This window comes from Tupaia chinensis, unplaced genomic scaffold, assembly GCF_000334495.1.
Source record: "Tupaia chinensis unplaced genomic scaffold, TupChi_1.0 Scaffold000567_1, whole genome shotgun sequence".
Taxonomy (NCBI): Eukaryota; Metazoa; Chordata; class Mammalia; order Scandentia; family Tupaiidae; genus Tupaia; species Tupaia belangeri.
The window spans coordinates 2,673,018-2,679,379 of NW_006160080.1; the positions used below are offsets into that span (position 1 = coordinate 2,673,018).

Consider the following 6,362-nt stretch of genomic DNA (forward strand, 5'->3'; position numbering starts at 1 on the left):
TCTCCTCTCGGGATTTTGAGAACACACATGCACACACCTGACATGATTTTTCAAGCCACTGGATTCAGGACTATGAAGCCAGCCATGTGGGATCCAGTCACCTTAACCTGTACACCACCTGCTGACCCAGGTTAGAGTTTTAAATGACCAAAAATTCACAGGCATAAATAACCAAAAAGAAAAAAAAAGGCAAAGCTGTAACCTTTCCAGATAATGACACATTTATAAGAATGTGACTCCAATAAACACATTAACATGCCCTAAAGAAAAGTGGTGTGATGGACGCCGTGTCAGGCCACCAGATCCCCTCTCCAGGATGGACACCCAGCTGTCCTGAGTGCCACAGGCTGACAGCCCTCTGGGAATGGCCCTCCTCCTAAGGATTGCCTCACCTATGACCACACTCCCATTCTGGGGGAGCTCACAAGCTTGATGGCAAGAAGGTGTACAGTTCTGGTCCCCTTGCCCCGAGGAGGACAACTGGGAAGAGCCATCCCAGGCAGAACCACCATGATGTTGGCTGAGGTCTTCATTGTTACTATGGCACAGTTCAAGTCCACCTCCAGCAGAATCCTGCTGCCTTGGTGTCAGAGCCATTGGCAGACTGTCAAGTACCCAACAGCGGGCAGAGCCTCCCCATGCATTAGAGTGCCCGCCTGCATACACAGCCGTGCACCTAGGTCTGTGCATTGGTGGGTGTCTCCCAGTAATTGACAAGCTGCTAAGTGTGCCTGTGTGAACACTTCTGTTCTTAGGCCCACAGTTTGTAAATTTGGTAACAGCTTTTCTTTTTAGGCTGGGATTCTTAGGCAGATCAAAAGGGTGTTTAAACAATAATTATTCTTGGAACCCAGTAAGTGAGTATAAGTAAGCATATTGCATTGCCAGGCACCGCAAAACCTATCAGCATGTTAGAGCTTCCACAAACACACAGCATTCACCACTTGAATAAACCAACAATTAGATTGAAAACACAAGTGCTAATAGAGCAAGGGATATCCACTAGGACATAAAATTTATCTCAGGAATATCTCTTTTAAGAAAGTAGCTCACTTAAGTAGTGCACTTAAGTAGTGCCATTAAAAACTTGAAGTGTCAACGTTCTTGAAAAATGGAGTAGATTAGCCATGCAAACATACAACTGCCTCCTCTGGTGGCCTTGGGTTGTCCTGATCAAGTCAGAGTAAAAGGCTGTAATGGTTTTGAATGGATGGCTTATATGGTTAAGCAGGACCCTTTTCTGGCCATTTAGGGCTAAGGGAAATATATTAGACCATGAATATGTATATTTATGTTTCTCTCTCACTTCGGCAGCACATATACTAAAATTGGAACAATAACAGAGAAGATTACCATGGCCCCTGCACAAGGAGATCATGAATATATATATGTATGTCTGTGTGTGTGTCTCACACACACACATACAAATACATATGTAACATTGCTCCTACATATGAAAAGAAAAAAGAAAAGAAACCTACGCTTACCTACATCTCAAAAGTGGGCTTTTTGTGGGACCAGCAGTTAGCGTAATGGCTATGTTGCTGGACTCCCATGTAGTTGACCGCGGTTCGTGTCCCGGACCCGGTGGCTTAAAACTCACGCCAGGCATGTGTGCATGCGTGCCCAAGATACCGAGAGGAGAATGGAGGAGAAGGGATTGTGGTGTGGTCATCCCCCCTGGGGGGTGATTTCTCACTTTCTGTCTCTATGTCTCTCCCTATCTGGCGAGCACACGCGCCCTATAGCAAAAACCTCTCCAAAAAAAAAAATGTAAAAAAAAAAGTGTTTTTTTGTTAGACATCTGAAATAGTTTTGGTTTTAAAAACAACAGGCTTTCGGGGCAGCAGGTGGCATGGTGGTTAAAGGTGCTTGATTCCCACAGGGCTTACCGCAGTTCAAGTCCCAGACCTGGCAGCCTGCTTTCTTGTTTTCCCTTTCTCTCTGATTCTGTCTGGTCAAACTAAAAAATAATAACAAATGGAAATAAATAAAAATAAATAATTCTTAAAAAAAAAAAAACAGAACTTCGAAGATTAAAAAACAAAGATTTCTGTCCAGCCATGGTGATGCACAGATTGTAGCACTGCTTGAGAGGCAGGAAGCCACAGGGGAGGCCCAGGTTCAGTTCCCAGGCCAACCTGAACATCCTGGGCACACTTGCATACTCCTGCAACCCTAGCTGACAGGGAGGCAGGAGGAGCACAACAGAGTGAGACCCTGTCAAAAATACTTATCCTTGTCTCTCTCCCTTTCCTTCCCTCTCCCTCTCTCACAATAAGAAACAAAAAGGAGAGGGGGACCATAACAACCAAGGATTTCAAGGGTCAAATGTCTAGGGGAAGAAAAAGCTAGGAAAGTTCACTCCACTAAACACAATCCACGGAGGTTCAGCCCCTGCTTCTGGAACCCTGATCTGGAATGGAAAGGCCCCCTACAGGAATCACTTGTAACTGACTGAGCGGAAGCTAGTGCTCCTTGTAACCAATGGGAAAGGAATTGCCCTTCCAATGACTTGTTCCAGATCTCTTCGGATTACAGGGCAAGGAGAGCCCAGTTACCCTCCATATGTCCATGCAGGGAGCTAAGTAGGGAAGAGTTCTAGTTGCTAAAGCTAGTGACTCAAATATTTTGGCTATGACCCACAATACATTTTACGGGGTGACTCAATTTCTACATACCATATAGATATGAAATGGAGACAGGTGTTTTCCAAAATAATGTCATCTGCTATTTTCTGTTCACCTCCCTGGGTGGCAGGTGATTTCTCACTTTCCCTCTCTATGTCTCTGTCACTCTCTGGAGAACACATATGCCCTATGGCAAAAACTAAATTTAAAAAATTAAAACTACTAAAATTCTAACATTCAAGATGAAGATATAGGAGATTGTGCCTTTTGGAAGGTGATTGGGCCATAAGTGGGTTCATGCCTTTATTAAAGAGGTGCCTGGGGAACCAGCAGTTAGCGTAATGGCTATGTCGCTGGACTCCCACGTAGTCGACCGTGGTTCACGTCCTGGACCCGGTGGCTTAAAACTCACACCGGGCGCGTGTGCGTGCGTGCCCAAGATCCCAAGAGGAGAACGGAGGAGAAGGGATTGCAGCGTGACCATCCCCTCTGGGGGGTGATTTCTCACTTTCTGTCTCTATGTCTCTCTCTGTCTGTCTGGCGAGCACACACGCCCTATAGCAAAAACCTCTCAAAAAAAAAAAAAAGAGTTGCCAAAGAGCTCCCTCACCCCTTCCACCTCTGAAGACATAGCAAGAAGGTGCCATCTATGATCCAGGAAGCAGGGCTTCGCCAGACACCTAGTTCCTTGATCTTGGACTTCCTAGCCTCCAGAAGTGTGAGAAAGAAATGTCTGATATTAGGACCAACAGATGGCGTAATGGTTACATTGCTGGACTTCCACGTAGTCGGTCATAGTTGGAGTCCCAGACCAGGTGCGTTTGTGGCCAAGATCGCAAGAGGAGAATGGAGAAGAAGGGATTGTGGCATGACTTTCCCCCCGGGGGGAGTGAATTCTCATTTTCCATCTTTCTGCCTCTCTCTGTCTTTCTGGCGAGCACACACAACCTATAGCAAAAATCTCTCTTAAAAAAAAAAAGTCTGATTTTTATAATTACCCAACATAAGGTATTCTGCTGTGGCAGTCTCAACAGACTAAGACAACTGGATTCATGGAAGATCTTTGGCTAAAACCTTATTTAGAACTTAGTGAAATTCCATTGTTTCATCAAAGGAACTTTTTCTCATAAAATGTCCAGTTGAGAGCTTAGGGACAGCCCTACCCCGGCTGCATAACTGTCCCTTTCAGCACTTTTCTTCAAGATCAGGTATTCCCTTTTCTGTTACTATTACTCAAATTAGAATGGCCCATTTGAAATTATGCATCCATTTACATTATAAATGATACGAACACTAACACCTCCCTACACCTCTTCCTTTCTGCTCCCTAGCACTAAATACAGAAAACTTCCAGACTGTGCTCCAACTTATGTGATGCATTTACATAGTAAACAAACACACGTGTGGTTTTTAATAATGCATATGGAGGCGAAATCCACTTACTGTTCCATGAATTGCTATTTGAATTTAAGAAATATGTCTTTCCAAGTTGGAACATAATTTTCAAATCAGTTTATTTAGATAACTACATTCTTTTTCTTTCTTTCTTTTTTTTTAGCCAGATGGACATGCGTGCTCACCAGAAACAGACAGAAAGTGAGGGAGAGGGAGAAAGCACTCCCGAATGGGGCATAGTCTCAGCACAATCCCTTCTCCATTTCTCTATCCTGTTTGGATTCTGAACACGCACGTGACTGGAGTGTTTCTCAAGACACCAGGCCTGGGATTCAAACCACACAGCTGGTCATGCAGGATTGGCTCCCTTAACCACTAGACCACAGGACCAGCCCAGACCACATTCTTAATTTTAACAGTTCTTTGTTGAACTATAATTTATAGACAGTCAGATGCACCCAACTAAAGTACAGCTTAAGAACTTCTGCATATGTCAGGGACCAGCAGTCAGCGTAATGGTTACATCGCTGGACTCCCACATAGTTGACCGCAGTTTGAGTCCCAGACGTGGCAGCTTAAAACTCACGCTGGGTGCATGTGTGTGCGTGCCCAAGAGCCCGAGAGCAGAATGAAGGAGAAGGGATTGCAGTGTGACCATCCCTCTAGGGGGTGATTTCTTGCTTTCTATCTCTCTGCACCCTTAAGCAGAAATTTTTCTTAAAAAAAAAAAAAAACTTCTACATATATCTTCCTATGTGAACACTACCCAGATCAAGATCTAAAACACATCCGCCACCCCAGAAAGGCTCCCCCTTATGCCCCTTCTAGTCCACATTGCTTCTGTAGAGGTAGCTACTATCTCTGACTTCCATCACCATACAGTAGTTTCGTCTGTTAAATGTCACATTCATGGGCTCATATAGTAGGTATTCTTCTGTGTCTAGATTCTTTCATGAAACATAATATTCTGGATATTCACCCATTTTTGTGTGTGTGTATTGCTAGTTTTAGGCTTGTCATTGCTGCTGAATGGTATTCATACCACAATTAGGGACCTCTTCCTTTCTGCTCCCTAGCACTAAATACAGAAAACTTCCAGACTGTGCTCCAACTTATGTGATGCATTTACATAGTAAACAAACACACGTGTGGTTTTTAATAATGCATATGGAGGCGAAATCCACTTACTGTTCCATGAATTGCTATTTGAATTTAAGAAATATGTCTTTCCAAGTTGGAACATAATTTTCAAATCAGTTTATTTAGATAACTACATTCTTTTTCTTTCTTTCTTTTTTTTTAGCCAGATGGACATGCGTGCTCACCAGAAACAGACAGAAAGTGAGGGAGAGGGAGAAAGCACTCCCGAATGGGGCATAGTCTCAGCACAATCCCTTCTCCATTTCTCTATCCTGTTTGGATTCTGAACACGCACGTGACTGGAGTGTTTCTCAAGACACCAGGCCTGGGATTCAAACCACACAGCTGGTCATGCAGGATTGGCTCCCTTAACCACTAGACCACAGGACCAGCCCAGACCACATTCTTAATTTTAACAGTTCTTTGTTGAACTATAATTTATAGACAGTCAGATGCACCCAACTAAAGTACAGCTTAAGAACTTCTGCATATGTCAGGGACCAGCAGTCAGCGTAATGGTTACATCGCTGGACTCCCACATAGTTGACCGCAGTTTGAGTCCCAGACGTGGCAGCTTAAAACTCACGCTGGGTGCATGTGTGTGCGTGCCCAAGAGCCCGAGAGCAGAATGAAGGAGAAGGGATTGCAGTGTGACCATCCCTCTAGGGGGTGATTTCTTGCTTTCTATCTCTCTGCACCCTTAAGCAGAAATTTTTCTTAAAAAAAAAAAAAAACTTCTACATATATCTTCCTATGTGAACACTACCCAGATCAAGATCTAAAACACATCCGCCACCCCAGAAAGGCTCCCCCTTATGCCCCTTCTAGTCCACATTGCTTCTGTAGAGGTAGCTACTATCTCTGACTTCCATCACCATACAGTAGTTTCGTCTGTTAAATGTCACATTCATGGGCTCATATAGTAGGTATTCTTCTGTGTCTAGATTCTTTCATGAAACATAATAGTGTGGATATTCACCCATTTTTGTGTGTGTGTATTGCTAGTTTTAGGCTTGTCATTGCTGCTGAATGGTATTCATACCACAATTAGGGTTGTTTTTCTTGCAGAAGTCATTTTGTGGACAGCCGCACTTGTTATCTTCTGGGAATATACTTATACCTTTCTGGGTAATTGACATTGTCTATTTAACTTTTTTAAAATTTGGTAGAGGGTATGTATGCTTGCCAGAGAGAGAG

General features: G+C 43.6%; 1 pseudogene; it reads left to right on the forward strand.

Annotated features, from left to right (window-relative positions):
• Window positions 1–1,293: 1,293 nt before the first annotated feature.
• Window positions 1,294–1,406, forward strand: LOC114009577 (uncharacterized; annotated as a pseudogene).
• The last annotated feature ends 4,956 nt before the right edge of the window (window positions 1,407–6,362 follow it).